The sequence below is a fragment of the Bos taurus genome, chromosome 8, assembly GCF_002263795.3.
Source record: "Bos taurus isolate L1 Dominette 01449 registration number 42190680 breed Hereford chromosome 8, ARS-UCD2.0, whole genome shotgun sequence".
Taxonomy (NCBI): Eukaryota; Metazoa; Chordata; class Mammalia; order Artiodactyla; family Bovidae; genus Bos; species Bos taurus.
The window spans coordinates 89624157-89640694 of NC_037335.1; the positions used below are offsets into that span (position 1 = coordinate 89624157).

The 16538-nt window shown below is 44.1% G+C and overlaps 1 long non-coding RNA gene across 1 annotated transcript in view; it reads left to right on the forward strand.

The window, feature by feature from the left end:
- The window catches only part of LOC132345998 (uncharacterized), a 31432-nt gene extending 21469 nt beyond the window's left edge, over positions 1-9963 (forward strand). Inside the window, exon 2 of the long non-coding RNA XR_009495658.1 lies at positions 438-9963. This is a non-coding gene — a long non-coding RNA (uncharacterized lncRNA). The remainder of the gene's footprint in view (positions 1-437) is intronic.
- The last annotated feature ends 6575 nt before the right edge of the window (positions 9964-16538 follow it).

The following is a 16538-nucleotide window of genomic DNA, read 5'->3' on the forward strand; positions in this document are numbered from 1 at the left end:
CTCAGTGAACTCTGGGAGTTGGCGATGGACAGGGAGGCCTGGCGTGCTTCGATTCACGGGGTCGCAAAGAGTTGGACACGACTGAGTGACTGAACTGAACTGATGGAACCGGATGCCATGATCTTACTTTTTTTAATGTTGAGTTTCAGGCCAGCTTTTTTACTCTTCTCTTTCACCTTCATCAAGAGGATGTTTAGTTCCTCTTGCTTTCTGCCATTACAGTGGTTTCATCTGCATATCTGGACTTGTTGATATTTTTCCCAGCAATCTTGATTCCAGCTTGTGATTCATCCAGCCTGGCATTTCGCATGATGTACTGTGTAGAAGTTAAATAAGCAGGGTGACAGTATATAACCTTGATGTATACCTTCCCCAATTTTGAAACAGTCTGTTGTTCCATGTAGGGTTCTAACTGTTGCTTCTTGACTTGCATACAGGTTTCTCAGGAGACCAATATACTTCCTGATGTACAGAGAACTTCCAGATGTACAAAGTGGATTTAGAAAAGGCAGCGGAACCAGAGATAAAATTTGCCAGTATTTGTTGGATAATAGAGAAAGCAAGGGAATTCTGGAAAAACATCTATTTCTGCTTCATTGACTATGCAAAAGCCTTTGACTGTGTGGATCACAACAAACTTTGGAAAATTCTTCAAGAGATGGGAATAACAGACCACCTTACCTGCCTCCTGAGAAATCTGTATGCAGGACAATAAGCAACAGTTAGAACTGGACGTGGAGCAAAGGACTGGTTCAAATTTTGGGAAAGGAGTACAACAAGGCTGTATATTGTCATCCTGCTTATTTAACTTCTAGGCAGAATACATCATGTGAAATGCTGGGTTGGATAAATCAAAGCTGGAATCAAGGTTGTGGGGAGAAACATCAACAACCTCAGATATGCAGATGATAGCATTCTAGTGGCAGAAAGCAAGAGGGACTAAAGAGCCTCTTGATGAAGGTAAAAGAGGAGAGTGAAAAAGCTGGCTTAAAACTCAATATTCAAAAAACTAAGATCATGGTGTCTGGTCCCATCACTTCATAGCAAATAGAAGAAAAAATGGAAACAGTGACAGATTTTATTTTCTTAGACTCCAAAATCACTGTGGACAGTGACTGAAGCCATAAAGTTAAAAGACATTGTTCCTTGGAAGAAAAGCTATGACAAACCTAGACAGTGTATTAAGAAGCAGAGACATATTTTGCTGACAAAGTTCCAGATAGCCAAAGGTATGATTTTTTCCAGTGTAACAGCTGGAACATAAAGAAGGCTGAGTGCCAAAGAATTGATGCTTTCGAACTGTGGTACTGGAGAAGACTCTTGAGAGTCCCTTGGACAGCAAGGAGATCAAACCAGTCCATCCTAAAGGAAATCAACCGTGAATATTCATTGAATGAACTGATGCTAAAGCTGAAGCTCCAATACTTCGGCCACCTGATGTGAAGAGCCAAATCATTGGAAAAGACCCTGATGCTGGGAAGGATCGAGGGCAGGAAGAGAAGGGGACAGAGGATGAGATGGTTGGATGGCATCACTGACTCAATGGACATGAGTTGGAGCAAATTCAGGAAGATGGTGAAGGACAGGGAAGCCTGGCATGCTGCCGTTCATGGGGTCGCAAAGAGTCAGACACTACTGAGTGACTGAACAACTGGTGGCTCAGTAGTAAAGAATTCATCTCCTAATGCAGGAGAACCGGGTTTGATCCCTGAGTTGGGAAGATCTCCTGAAGAAGGATATGGCAACCCACTCTAGTATTCTTGCCTGGGAAATCCCATGGATAGTGGAGCCTGGTGGGCTACAGTCCATGGGGTTGCAAAAGAGTTCAACACAACTTAGTGACTAAACAACTGACTTTTTAAAGTGATCTTCAATAGTTTCATATATTTGCCTTTCCTATTGTGATTTTCCCTTTTCTATGGATTCTTGCTCCTTCTCTATTTAGAAAACACCTTTCAATATTTCTTTTAGAATAGGTTTAGTACTGTTGCATTCTTCTGGCTTTTGCTTTTCTGAGAAATTCTTTCTCTCTATTCAAAATGTTTATCTTCCTGGGTAAGGTATCCTTGGTTGTGGGTTTTACTCTTTCAGGACTTTGAATATATCATGCCACTCCATTCTGGCCTGCAAAATTTCTGCAGAGAAATCAGCTGATAGCCTTTTGAAGGTTCTCTTGCTACTTTTGTTCAGTCATTAAGTCGTGTCCAACTCTTTGCAACCCCATGAACTGTAGCACATCAGGTTTCCTTGCCCCTCACTATCTCTTGGAGTTTGCTCAAACTTGTGTTCACTGAGTTGGTGAAGCCATCCAACTATCTCATCCTCTGTCCCTGCTTCTGCTGCATTTAGAATCCTCTCTTTAATTATATCAACTCTTTATTTTAACATTTATGTCTGAGTGTGGGTCTGTTTGGATTCATCTTATTTGGGACCCTCTGTACTTCCTGCACCTGAATATCTATTTCCTTCTTGAAGTTTGGGAATTTTTCAGCCAACATTTCTTCAAATACATTTTTGATCCCCTTCTCTCTCTTTTCTCCTTCTGGTACCTTTATTTTTCATGCTTTATATTATCCCACAAATCTCGTATGTTGCTTTCATTTGTTTTCATTTGCCTTTCTGTGTGCTGTTCTGATTGGGTGATTTCCATTATTCTATTTTCCAGATCACTTACTTGTTCTTCTGTGTTACTTAGTTTGGTATTAACTGCTTCTAGATTGGTTTTTATCTCAGCAATTGAGTTGTCTAATTTTGATTCATTCCTTTTTACAGTTTCTAGTTTCTTGTTAGAGTGATCTGCATTTCTATTTAAAATCTTTATTTCCTTTAGCCTTTTTATTACCTCTTTTTTGAGCTCAGTGTCTTATAGACTGGTGAGGTCTGTTTCATTATTTGTTCTTTCATGGGATTTTTCTTGTTCTTTTAATTGAGAGTGATTCCTCATTTTACTTCACTTTCTCTGCCTGTATAACTTTAGGAGAAAATTACCTCTTATGGTCCTTGAAGGGGTGTTTTTCTGTGGGAGCTCCTCTGTGTAGACTGTGAGAATCCAGTATTTTTGATATGGGTGTCTTTTGTCAGTGTGTGCTGGCTGTTCCCCATGTGATGTGCTGTGCTCAGCTGCTCAGTCATGTTCGACTTTTTGCGACCTCAAGGACTATAGTCCATCAGGCTCCTGTCCATGGGGTTTTTCAGGCAAGTATACTGGAGTGGGTTGCCATTTCCTCCTCCAGGGGCTCTTGCCAACTCAAGGACTGAACCTGTTTCTCCTGCGTCACCTACACTGCACATGGATTATTTACCTCTGAGCCATCTGGGAAGCCCTATCCACTCGACAGTGGGTATAATTCATGTTGTGAGATCCAGAGCCAGCACTGGTTATTGGGCAGGGGCTCCTCTCTGTTCCATAGCCATCACAGCCCTGTCAGGGGCAGGGTCTGCTCCCCTGTTGTTGGAGTAGAAGCCCTGATGGATGGATTAAATAACATTCTGTTGCCTTTGACTGCATGCTCTGTCCCAAAGGAGGTGAGTGCTGAAGCAACTGAGGTCCCTGTGGTCACAGTGAGCCCACTCACCACCTGTGCTGTAGTCCACGGTCACGTGGAAGCAGCCCAAGGTCACATCCTTTCCTCCATTGTGTTTGTCCTACACCTCATCCTGGGCTGGTGCTGGGGGCCAGGGCACTGTGGCTACAGGGACGAAGGTAGTTGGGTAGTTGTGCTGCTGCATGGGACCTGGCCGCCTCTATAGTAGGTCTCTCCCAGGACCTGATCATCCCAGATCCAGCTCCAAACTGTGGTAAGGGCTGGGCAGAAGCAGAGCACTCCTCCCAGGAAAGGAACTGCTGCATATTCCTCCCCAGGGGCTGTCCACGTAAGACGTGTGTTTCTGAGGCACCACCCAGATATGCACGCCAGCACCCCTGCTTCTGCTGGACCTGTGCCCCACTGTTAATTCACTGACAATGGGCTCCAGTGGAGGACCACACTTGGCATTCTCACGCTAACGAGGGGCTCCAAGGTTCAAACCATATCACACCCCAGACCCCCAGGCCATCTCTGTGCAGCTAGACTGAGTCTTCTCCCAGGGCCCATCCACCCCAGATTCAGTGCCTAGGTGCTGCTGGTACTAGAAGCCCCATCTGGTATGCATTTCGGGCTGGGAAGTGCAGCAAGGTAGCAGTCCATCTCTCTCTGCCCTGATTGTTGGTAAGCTGGCATGCATCCTGCGAGCAGGGTCCTGACCACTCCAACCCCTCTGTCTGGCCTCCCAGCAGGCAAGGGAGATCCCCCGGAAAGTACCCGTCTGTGTGGACTTTCTCGCCTATGTCCTGCTCCTCTTGCCTGGGTCCTACTGTCCCTTAACAGACTTAGGTCCTCGGGACTGGACGAGGAGTAGACATGATACCTGGGACAGCAGCACCCATCTTGCTGTCAGACTGATGCAGTTTTATGGGTAAAACTGATGATGGAGAAGACAGAGGCGACCCTGATGTACTATGCGTCATCATACCGCCCCTTCTGAGAGCCTTCAGTTATGGGAGATGATCCATTCGTGTCTGAGCCAACGTGTTCTATCACTGTTGTGGAAAATACCCTAGGTGGTACTTTGTCTAAAATTTCTATCTTGTATAAGGTATCATGCCAGATACTTTTCCTACTGAATGTGATGGAATCTCAGGGAGACAACGCAGTTCAGAATCACGATTTGACAGGTGCGTCTAGTCAGACCTGCAGTGCCTTTGCCTGTTCCTGGGGTCACTCTGGTGGAGGTCACACTCACCCCTTGTGACAGCCCCTTAAAGAGTTCCTAAAGGGGGTAATGAGCCCATTTTAAAGGTGGAGATCTGAAGCCTGACCACCACACCCTGCGTGACAAGGCATGAAGGCAGAGATGAGTCGCCTGTTAGGACATAAAGAGCTGAAATGATTTCTTGCTTAGAGATGGTTAGTTTCCAATGAGAGATCTAGAGTTCCTCATGTACAGTAATGGAAACCATTAGCTCAAGGTACCTGTGTCAACTGTCTCCAGACTCCCCATGTACAGCATCCTTCAAGCCTCTAAAAGCACACGGTGAATGGCTAGCACTCTGACTGTCCTTTCCCTGTAACCCCTGCCACTGCTCACTTGCACGCACACTCTCTCTCTTTCTCTCTCTCTCTCTCTCACACACACACATACATGGGACCTCGACCTACTGTCCTGGCACCCAAACTTGTTTTGCCAGAACAGAATATATATTATGTTGTTGCTTTGCTTACAGAGGATCCCCTAAAACACAGGGCTCTATGTACCACCCCCTTGCCTTCTCTACTGCAGAGATCTGGTCCACAGGCAATGACTCTGTCAGAGAGGACTATTGTTTTCAGAAGCCAATGGGCAGTCCCATAGACCTCAATTGTAACTACAAATGGAAATCCCTTAACACCCTTGAATGAACTAACAAAATGCATGGAGGGCTCTCTGATAGATCACAAATATGTGGCATGAGGAAGTTCACGCTCATGGTCAGTTGCGTAGCCCTGTCTGACTCTTTGTGACCCTATGAGCCCTAGACTGGCAACCTCCTCTGTCCATGGACTTTTCCAGGCAACAACAGTGGAGTGGGTTGCCATTTCCTCCTCCAGGGGATCTTCCCAATCCAGGGATTGAACCTGAGTCTCCTGTATCTCCTGCACTGGCAGGCAGATTCTTTACCACTGAGCCACCAGGTAAGACCCCATGAGAAAGTCAGAAAATCTTTATTGATAAGAGCTGATCTTACAAAGAAGTCTGTGAGAGAATTAAAACAGAGAAATACAAAGTGTGAGAGCATGTTAGAGGATACAGGACACAAGCAGGTGTAGCTCTCACTGGCCCCCTCTGGCCTGAGTACACTAACACTGACAATTAAAATATTGCCTGAGATGGTTGTTGAGACCAAACTTCATCCTGCCCATCTCTCCTCCTTTCCCACCCTCACTGCCCACCCTCCAGTTTCTCTAACATAACAAGCCATGTGCTTCCTCACCCCAGGGCCTTTGCACATGCTGTTTCTTCTGCCTCTCTTCAGTTCACTAGTCCTCCTCCCGCTTCAGGCCTCTGTTTAAACGCCCTGTCCCAGCAAGTCCACCTTCAAACTCTGGACCATGTCAGTTCAATTCAGTTGCTCAGTCGTGTCCGACTTTGCGACCCCATGAACCACAGCACACCAGTCCTCCCTGTCCATCACCAACTCCTGGAGTTTACCCAAACTCATGTCCGTTGAGTTAGTGATGCCATCCAACCATCTCATCCTCTGTCGCCCCCTTCTCCTCCTGCCCATAATCCCTCCAAGCATCAGGGTCTTTTCCAATGAGTCAACTCTTCGCATGAGGTGGCCAAAGTATTGGAGTTTCAGCTTCAGCATCCGTGCTTCCAATGAACACCCAGGACTGATCTCCTTTAGGATGGACTGGTTGGATCTCCTTGCAGTCCAAGGGACTCTCAAGAGTCTTCTCCAACACCACAGTTCAAAAGCATCAATTCTTCGGCACTCAGCTTTCTTCACAGTCCAACTCTCACATCCATACGTGACCACTGGAAGAACCATAGCCTTGACTAGACAAACAAGGTTGGCAAGGTAATGTCTCTGCTTTTTAATATGCTATCTAATTGGTCATAACTTTCCTTCCAAGGAGTAAGCGTCTTTTAATTTCATGGCTGCAATCACCATCTGCAATGATTTTGGAGCCCCCCAAAATAAAGTCTTACACTGTTTCCACTGTCTCCCCATCTATTTCCCATGAAGTGATGGGACCAGACGCCATGATCTTTGTTTTCTGAATGTTGAGCTTTAAGCCAACTTTTTCACTCTCCACTTTCACTTTCATCAAGAGGCTTTTTAGTTCCTCTTCACTTTCTGCCATAAGGGTGGTGTCATCTGCATGTCTGAGGTTATTGATATTTCTCCTGGCAATCTTGATTCCAGCTTGTGCTTCTTCCAGCCCAGCGTTTCTCATGATGTACTCTGCATATAAGATAAATAAGCAGGGTGACAACATACAGCCTTGATGTACTCCTTTTCCTATTTGGAACCAGTCTGTTGTTCCGTGTCCAGTTCTAACTGTTGCTTCCTGACCTGCATATAGGTTTCTCAAGATGCAGGTCAGGTGGTCTGGTATTCCCATCTCTTTCAGAATTTTCCATATAGGATTTTATTTTCCACAGAGGATTTTATTGTGATCCACACAGTCAAAGGCTTTGGCATAGTCAATAAAGCAGAAATAGATGCTTTTCTGGAACTCTCTTGCTTTTTTGATAATCCAGCAGATGTTGGCCATTTGATCTCTGGTTCCTCTGCCTTTTCTAAAACCAGCTTGAACATCAGGAAGTTCACGGTTCACGTGCTGTTGAAGCCTGGCTTGGAGAATTTTGAGCATCACTTTACTAGTGTGTGAGATGAGTGAAATTGTGCGGTAGTTTGAGCATTCTTTGGCATTGCCTTTCTTATGGATTGGAATGAAAACTGACCTTTTCCAGTCCTGTGGTCACTGCTGAGTTTTCCAAATTTGCTGGCATATTGAGTGCAGCACTTTCATAGCATCATCTTTCAGGATTTGAAATAGCTCAACTGGAATTCCATCACCTCCACTAGCTTTGTTCGTAGTGATGCTTTCTAAGGCCCACTTGACTTCACATTCCAGGATGTCTGGCTCTAGGTCAGTGATCACACCATCGTAATTATCTGGGTCATGAGGATCTTCTTTGTACAGTTCTTCTATGTATTCTTACCACCTTTTCTTAATATCTTCTGCTTCTGTTAGGTCCATTCCATTTCCGTCCTTTATCAAGCCCATCTTTGCATGAAATTTTCCCTTGGTATCTCTAATTTTCTTGAAGAGATCTTTAGTCTTTCCCATTCTGTTGTTTTCCTCTATTTCTTTGCATTGATCACTGAGGAAGGCTTTCTTATCTCTCCTTGCTATTCTTTGGAACTCTGCATTCAGATGCTTATATCTTTCCTGTTCTCCTTTGCTTTTCACTTCTCTTCTTTTCACAGCTATTTGTAAGGCCTCCCCAAACAGCCATTTTGCTTTTTTGCATTTCTTTTCCATGGGGATGTTCTTCATCCCTGTCTCCTGTACAATGTCATGAACCTCTGTCCAAAGTTCATCAGGCACTCTATCAGATCTAGTCTCTTAAATCTATTTCTCACTTCCACTGTATAATCATAAGGGATTTGATTTAGGTCATACCTGAATGGTCTAGTGGCTTTCCCTACTTTCTTCAATTTAAGTCTGAATTTGGCAATAAGGAGTTCATGATCTGAGTCACAGTCAGCTCCTGGTCTTGTTTTTGCTGACTGTATAGAGCTTCCCCATCTTTGGCTGCAAAGAATATAATCAGTCTGATTTCGGTGTTGACCATCTGGTGATGTCCATATGTAGAGTCTTCTCTTGTGTTGTTGGAAGAGGGTGTTTGCTATCACCAGTGCATTCTCTTGGCAAAACTCTATTAGCCTTTGCCCTGCTTCATGCCGTACTCCAAGGCCAAATTTGCCTGTTACTCCAGGTATTTCTTTGGAGAAGGCAATGGCAACCCACTCCAGTACTCTTGCCTGGGAAATCCCAAGGACAGGGGGGCCTGGTAGGCTGCTGTCCATGGGGTCACACAGAGTCAGACACAACTGCCGTGACTTAGCAGCCAGGTGTTTCTTGACTTCCTACTTTTGCATTCCAGTCCCCTATAATGAAAAGGACATCTTTTTTGGGTGTTAGTTCTAAAAGGTCTTGTAGGTCTTCATAGAATTGTTCAACTTCAGCTCCTTCAGCATTACTGGTTGGGGCATAGGCTTGAATCACTGTGATATTGAATGGTTTGCCTTGGAAATGAACAGAGATCATCCTGTCGTTCTTGAGATTGCATCCAAGTACTGCATTTTGGACTCTTTTGTTGACCATGATGGCTACTCCATTTTTCCTAAGGGATTCGTGCCCGCAGTAGTAGATATAATGGTCATCTGAGTTAAATTCACCCATTCCAGTCCATTTTAGTTCGCTGATTCCTAGAATGTCAATGTTCACTCTTGCCATCTCCTATTTAAGCACTTCCAATTTGCCTTGATTCATGGACCTGACATTCCAGGTTCCTATGCAATATTGCTCTTTACAGCATCAGACCTTGCTTCTATCACCAGTCACATCCACAACTGGGTATTGTTTTTGCTTTGGCTCCATCCCTTCATTCTTTCTGGAGTTATTCTCCACTGATCTCCAGTAGCATATTGGGCACCTACCGACCCAGTAGTTCCTCTTTCAGTGTCCTATCATTTTGCTTTTTCATACTGTTCATGGGGTTCTCAAGGCAAGAATACTGAAGTGGTTTGCTGCTCCTTACCTTGGATCGGGGTATCTCCTCACAGCCGCCCCTCCTGACCTTGAATGTGGAATAGCTCCTCTTGGCCCTCCTGTGCCCACGCAGCCACCGCTCCTTGGATGTGGGGTTGCTCCTCTTGGCCAAGAATGCACTCTGCTGCTGCTGCTGCTGCTAAGTCGCTTCAGTCGTGTCTGACTCTGTGCGACCCCACAGATGGCAGCCCACCAGGCTCCCCTATCCCTGGGATTCTCCAGGCAAGAACACTGGAGTGAGTTGCCATTTCCTTCTCCAATGCATGAAAGTGAAAAGTGAAAGTGAAGTTGCTCAGTCGTGTCCGAGTCCTAGTGACCCCATGGACTGCAGCCTACCAGGCTCCTATGTCCATGGGGTTCTCCAGGCAAGAGTACTGGAGTGGGGTGCCATTGCCTTCTCCGAGAATGCACCCTATCTACTGACAAATACATGGTATCAAGACTTAACTGTACAGTTTACAGAACAGCAATGAGACAGATAACCACCCGGGTTAGGTTATGCTAAAGCCTTATCCGCACTATCTGCCACAGCAGCTACAGGCCACATGTAGCTATTTATATTACAATGAAATAAAATTAAAAATTCAGTTCCTCAGCTCCAAGGACTATTCTTGGTGCTTAGAAACCACATGCAGCTAGCACATTGGGCAGCAGAGACAGAATATGTCCCTCATCCCCCAAGGTTAACTGGACAGCCTTGTCTAAGCTGCTCAGTGCAAGCTCAGCTTTCTATAGCACAGGTATGAGTCTTACTACTCAGACACTCAAGTGGCCCCATCTGTAAAATGATGATAGTGCCTAACCTTGAAGAAGTTGCTGTAAGATTTTTATATCTCATATATGAAACATACACCCAAACCAACCAGTTTCCCAGCACGTACACACGTGGTGTTTTGCCGCCTGATACATCTGAGTAGCTACTGGGTCTTGGTCCACTTGGGCTGCTGTGACAGAAAACCAAATACTGGGCGGCTTATAGACAAGAACTGCTCACAGTTCTGGAGGCTATAAGTCCAAGATCTAGGCACCAGCAGGAGGACCGGTTTCCTGGTTCATAGATGGATGACTTACTGCTGTCTGCCATCACATACAGGAAGGGGCAAGGGAGATCTCTAGGGTCTCTTTTGTAAGGTCACCAATCCCATCAGGGGCTCTACCCTCATGCCCTAATCACCTCCCAAAGGCCCCACCTAATACCATCACATGGAGCATCAGGATTTAACACAGTAATTCTGGGGAGACACAGCCTACACATGGGCTCAAGTTTCTGCGAAGTGTCTTCGTGCAGACACACATGCTTGTCCTTGGAGTCCTTATTTGTCTCTGATATGAGACACAGAAACCTGTACACTGGTCAGGAAGCAACAGTTAGCACTGGACATGGAACAATGGACTGGTTCCAAATTTGGAAAGAAGTACGTCAAGGCTGCATACTGTCACCCTGCTGATTTAATTAGTATGCAGAGTACATCATGCGAAATGCCAGGCTAGATGAAGCACAAGCTGGAATCAAGACTACTGGGAGAAATATCATCAACCTCATATATGCAAATGACACCACCCTTGTTTCAGAAAGTGAAGAGGAACTAAAGAGCCTCTTGATGAAAGAGGAGAGTAAAAAAGCTGACTTAAAACCCAACATTCAAAAAATTAAGATCATGGCATTGGTCCCATCACTTCATGGCAAATAGATGGGAAACAACAGAAACAGTGACAGACTTAAATTTTCTTGGGTTCCAAAATCACTGTGGGAAAGCCAGGAAATTAAAAGATGCTTGCTCCTTGGAAGAAAAGCTATGACAAACCTAGACAGTGTATTAAGAAGCAGAGACATTACTTTCCTGACAAAGGTCCATATAGTCAAAGCTATGGTTTTCCCAGTAGTCACATACATATGTGAGAGTTGGACCATAAAGAAGGCTGAGCGCTGAAGAATTGATGCTTTTGAACTGTGGTGCTGGAGAAGACTTTTGAGAGTCCCTTGGATAGCAAGGAGATCCAACCAGTAAATCCTAAAGGAAATCAACTCGAATATTCATTTGAAGGACTGATGCTGAAGCTGAAACTCCAATACTTTGGCAACCTGATGTGGAGAGCCAACTCAGGAAAACACCCTGATGCTAGGAAAGATTGAAGGTGGGAGAAGAAGCAGACGACAGAGGACGAGATGGTTGGATGGCATTACTGACTCAACGGACATGACTGAGCAAACTCTGGGAGATAGTGAAGGGGAGAGAAGCCTGGTGTGCTGCAGTCCATAGGATCCCAAAGAGTATGACACGTCTGAGTGACTGAACAGCAGTACTCTGATCCCTTAAAGGCCTGAGGAAATCTGACTCTGAAATGCTTGCAACATTCCTGTCCTACCCAGGATTTCTCTCCATCTTGGATTCTTCCAAGATGTTCTTCTGAAATGCAAGGTCATTTCAGAAGACTTTACCCTGATTTCAGCTGCTTTACCCTGTGAGGTCTGAGTTGCTTGTTACTCCCTTGGAAAATGTTTATTGCTCACCGTTGTGTTGGTAGCCATCAGCAGATGAGGGGTAAGTGATAACTAAAGGTCCATAACGTCTCTCCACCAGAATCCTCCACAAGCCACAGGTTGCACACTTCTCTTTCCAGGTCCTTCATCCACAAATCCAAACCACCTTTTAGGGAATTCCCCAGCAGTCCAGCAGTTAAGACTCTGCACTTAAACCACAGAGGGCACAGGTTAACTAAGACCCCACATGCTGTGTGGTGTGCCCCTTGGGAAAAAACACCTTTTATTCTTGAGAGACTTTCATCTCTCATTCAAAGATGCACCAGTAAATCCCATTTCTTAGTAGCAACCACCAGGCAACCGTATTTCTAAGGACTTCCTTAGAAACGATTAAACATGGATTTGTGGTTTTTAAAAGACAATTTCAACTTATTGCGAAGTCATGACACACCCCTGGAGGCGGCCTTCCAATCCACAACTCCTGTGGGTCCCAGATGGAGAGAAGGATGGAGGTTAATGAGTTACTCATTAACCATTAATTCATTGTTGTGGTGAACAACCTCTCCAAAATACATTATATATATTTTTTAAAGACATTATAACCTAGGACTGATATTAGGTTTTACTCTTTTGTACATAATTTAGACAAGAGTATCACTGATATTCAGAGATGAATACATTTACACAGACGTGAAATAAAGCAGTTTTGAAATGACTAGCATCAGAGGCTTCTGAGACATGGGCCATAAAACAAAGCACAGGCCAAGGCCAGGGCTGCCATAAGAACAGAGGTGGGTATCACCTGGCTGCCTTTTCCCTTGGACTCAAACTCTTATGTTCCTATGCTGTGAAAGATGGCAACCAGTTCCTAAGCATGAACATTTGTCTTCACTAGAGTGTGGGCATTCTTTTTAGGGCTTCAGTTTTCATGAAACACTACACATTTTGGAACATATGGTGCACACTAAAAGTTCTCATGGCAAAGTGCAGTCAGCAGAAGCTAGAGGTGATCCATAAACATGGCATGCTGCAGTTCATGGGGTCACACGGAGTCAGACACGACGCAGGGACTGAGTAACAGTAACAACAAAGAATGGACCGGAAGTCCCACTGGAACGTGGAAGGTGGTTCTCTTCCCTTTGAATCGGGATGCAGCTGTCTTTCTTGTCTGGATCTTGAAGGAGGAAGCACACCCAAACCTGAGAAGAAATGAGGAACTGGCAGTCACTGCCCTTGAGGTCAAGGCGGTGGGTGGCATTAGCCGACCATTAACTTACTGAGTAAAACATCCAGGCCATGGAAACACCAGGACGGCAGGGGCAGACTGCAAAGAACGTGCAAAATGCCCAAGAGGAGTAGCAAGGTATTCCCAGTTATGACTGTGGAGGAATTCCCTTGCAATGACAGCAACTGGAAACTGATATGGAGAAACCTCATAAAGTAGCACATGCAGAAACTTTTCAGTTGCTGTCATGTCTAACTCTTTGCAACCCCATGAATTGCACCACAGCAGCCTCAAACACATGTCCACTGAGTTGATGATGCCATCCAACCATCTCATCCTCTGCTGCCACCTTCTCCTCTTGCCCTCCATCTTTCCCAGTATCAGGATCTTTTCCAATGATTCAGTTCTTCGCATCTGGTGACCAAAGTATAGGAGATTCAGCTTCAGCAACAGTCCTTCCAATGATGAATGATTGGAATGATTCAGGGTTGATTTCCATTAGCAATGACTGGTTTGATCTCCTTGCTTTTGAAGGGACTCTCAAGAATCTTCTCTAGCACCACAATTCGAAAGCATCAATTCTTTAGCACTCAGCTGAAGAAATCGTTGTTGTTCAGTTGCTAACACATGTCCAACTCTGAAACGCCTTCACCAACTCTTGGACTTTGAATTATGGTCCAACTCTCACATCCATAACATGACTACTGGAAAAGCCATAGCTTTGATTAGATGGACCTTTGTCAGCAAAGTTTTGTCTCTGCTTTTTAAAACTCTCCTTTCCTTCCAAGGAGCGAGTATCTTTTTATTTCATGGCTGCTATCACCATCCACAGTGATTTTGGACCCCAAGAAAATAAGTCTGCCACTGTTTCCACTTTTTTCCCTTTTATTTGCCATGAAATAATGTGACTGGATGCCATGATCTTAGTTTTTTGATTGTTGGGTAATAAGCCAGCCTTTTCACTCTCCTCTTTCACCTTCATTAAGAGGATCTTTAGTTCCTCTTCGCTTTCTGCCATAGGGGTGGTGTCATTTGAATATCTGAGGTTGTTGATATTTCTCCCAGTTATCTTGATTCCAGCTTGTGCTTCATCCAGCCTGGCATTTTGCAAGATGTACTCAACATAGAAATTAAACAGGGTGACAATATACAGCCTTGTGGTACTCCTTTCCCAATTTGGAACCAGTCTGTTGTTCCATGTCCAGTTCTAACTGTTGCTTCTTGACCTGCTATATATAGGTTTCTCAGGAGACAGATAAGGTGGTCTGCTATTCCCATCTCTTGAAGAATTTTCCACAGTTTGTTGTGATCCACACAAAGAATTTAGCATAGTCAATGAAGCAGAAATAGGTGTTTTTCTGGAATTCCTTTGCTTTCTCTGTTATCTAACAGATGTTGTCAATTTGAACTCTGGTTCCTCTGCCTTTTCTAAACCTAGCTTGTACATCTAGAAGTTCTCAGTTCTCGTACTGTTGAAACCTAGCTTGAACGATTTTGATCATTACATTGCTAACGTGTGAAATGAGTGCAACTGTGGTTTTAACATTCTTTGGCATTGCCCTTCTTTAGGATTGGAATGAAAACTACTCTTTTTTTGTCCTGCGGCCACTGCTAAGTTTCCAAATTTGCTGGCATATTGAGTGCAGCACTTTCATAGCATCATCTTTTAGGATCTGAAATAGCTCAACTGGAATTCCATCACTTCCACTAGTTTTGTTCCTAGTAATGCTTCCCTAAGGCCCACTTGACTTCGCATTCCAGGATGTCTGAGAGCTCTTAGGTGAGTGATCACACCATTGTGGTTATCTGGTTCGTTAAGACTGTTTTATAGTTCCTCTGTATATTCTTGCCACCTCTTCTTATTATCTTCTGCTTCTATTAGGTCCACATTGATTCTGTCCTTTATTGTGCCCATTTTTGCATGAAATGTTCCCTCGGTATCTCTAAGAGATCTCTAGTCTGTCCCATTCTATTATTTTCCTCTATTTCTTTGCATTGATTAATGAGGAAGGCTTTCTTATCTCTCCTTGCTATTCTTTGGAACTCTGCATTCAGATGGGTACATCTTTTTTTCCTTTGCCTTTCACTTCTGTTCTTTTCTCAGATATTTGTAAGGCCTCCTCAGACAATCATTTGCATTTCTTTTGCTTGGGGATGGTTTTGGTTAACACTTCCTATACAATGTCACAAACCTCCGTCCATAGTTCTTCAGGCACTCTATCAGATTTAATCCCTTGAATCTATTCATCACCTCCACTGTGTAATCATAAGGGATTCTATTAAGGTCATTCTTGAATTGCCTAGTGGTTGTCTCTACTTGAAGTCTGAATTTTGCAATAAGGAGCTCATGATCTGAACCACAGTCAGCTCCCAGTCTTGTTTTTGCCTATTGTATAGAGCTTCTCCATCTTCAGCCGCAAAGAATATAATCAATCTGATTTTGGTATGAACCATCTGGTGATTTCCATGTGTAGAGTCATCCCTTCTATTGTTGGAAGAGAGTATTTCCTATGACCAGTGCATTCTCTTGGCAAAACTATTATCCTTTGCCCAGTTTCATCTTGTACTCCAAGGCCAAATTTGCATATTATTCCAGGTCTCTTGACTTTCTACTTTTGCAGTGAAGTCCCCTATGATAAAAAGGACATCTTTTTTTGTGTTAGTTCTAGAAGGTCTTGTAGGTCTTCACAGAACTGTTCAACTTTAGCTTTTTCAGCATCAGTGGTTTGGGCATAGACTTGGGTAACTGTCATTTTGGTTTTGCCTTGGAAATAACCAAGATCTTTTTGTTATTCTTGAGACTGCATGGAAGTACTGCACTTCATACTCTTTTGCGGACTATGAGGGCTAGTCCATTCCTTCCAAGGGATTCTTGCCCACAGCTGTATATATAATGGTCATTTGAATTAAACTCACCCATCCTCATCCTTTTTAGTTCACTGATTTCTAAAATGTTGATGCTCACTCTTCCCATCTCCTGTTTGACCATTTCCAATTTACCTTGATTTGTGGACCTAACATTCCAGGTTTCCATGCAATATTATTACTCTTTACAGCATTACACTTTACTTCCACCACCAGACACATCCACAACTGCATCGTTCCTGCTTTTGCTCAGCCTCTTCATTTCTTCTGAAGCTACTTCTCCACTCTTTCCCAGTAGCATAGTGGACAGCTACCTAGCTGGGGGGATTCATCTCTCAGTGTCATATATTTTCACCTCTTCATACTGTTCACAGGCTTCTCAAGGCAAGAATGCTGAAGTAGTTTGCCATTCTGTTCTCCAGTGGACCCCGTTTTGTCAGATCTCTGCAGCATGACCCATCTATCTATCTTCAGTGGCTCTACATGGAATGGCTTATAGTTTCATTGAGTTTTACAAGGCTGTGATCCATGTGATCATTTTGGTTAGTTTTCTGTGATTGTGGTTTTCACTCTAGGGCTAGGGAAATAAAACACTAAG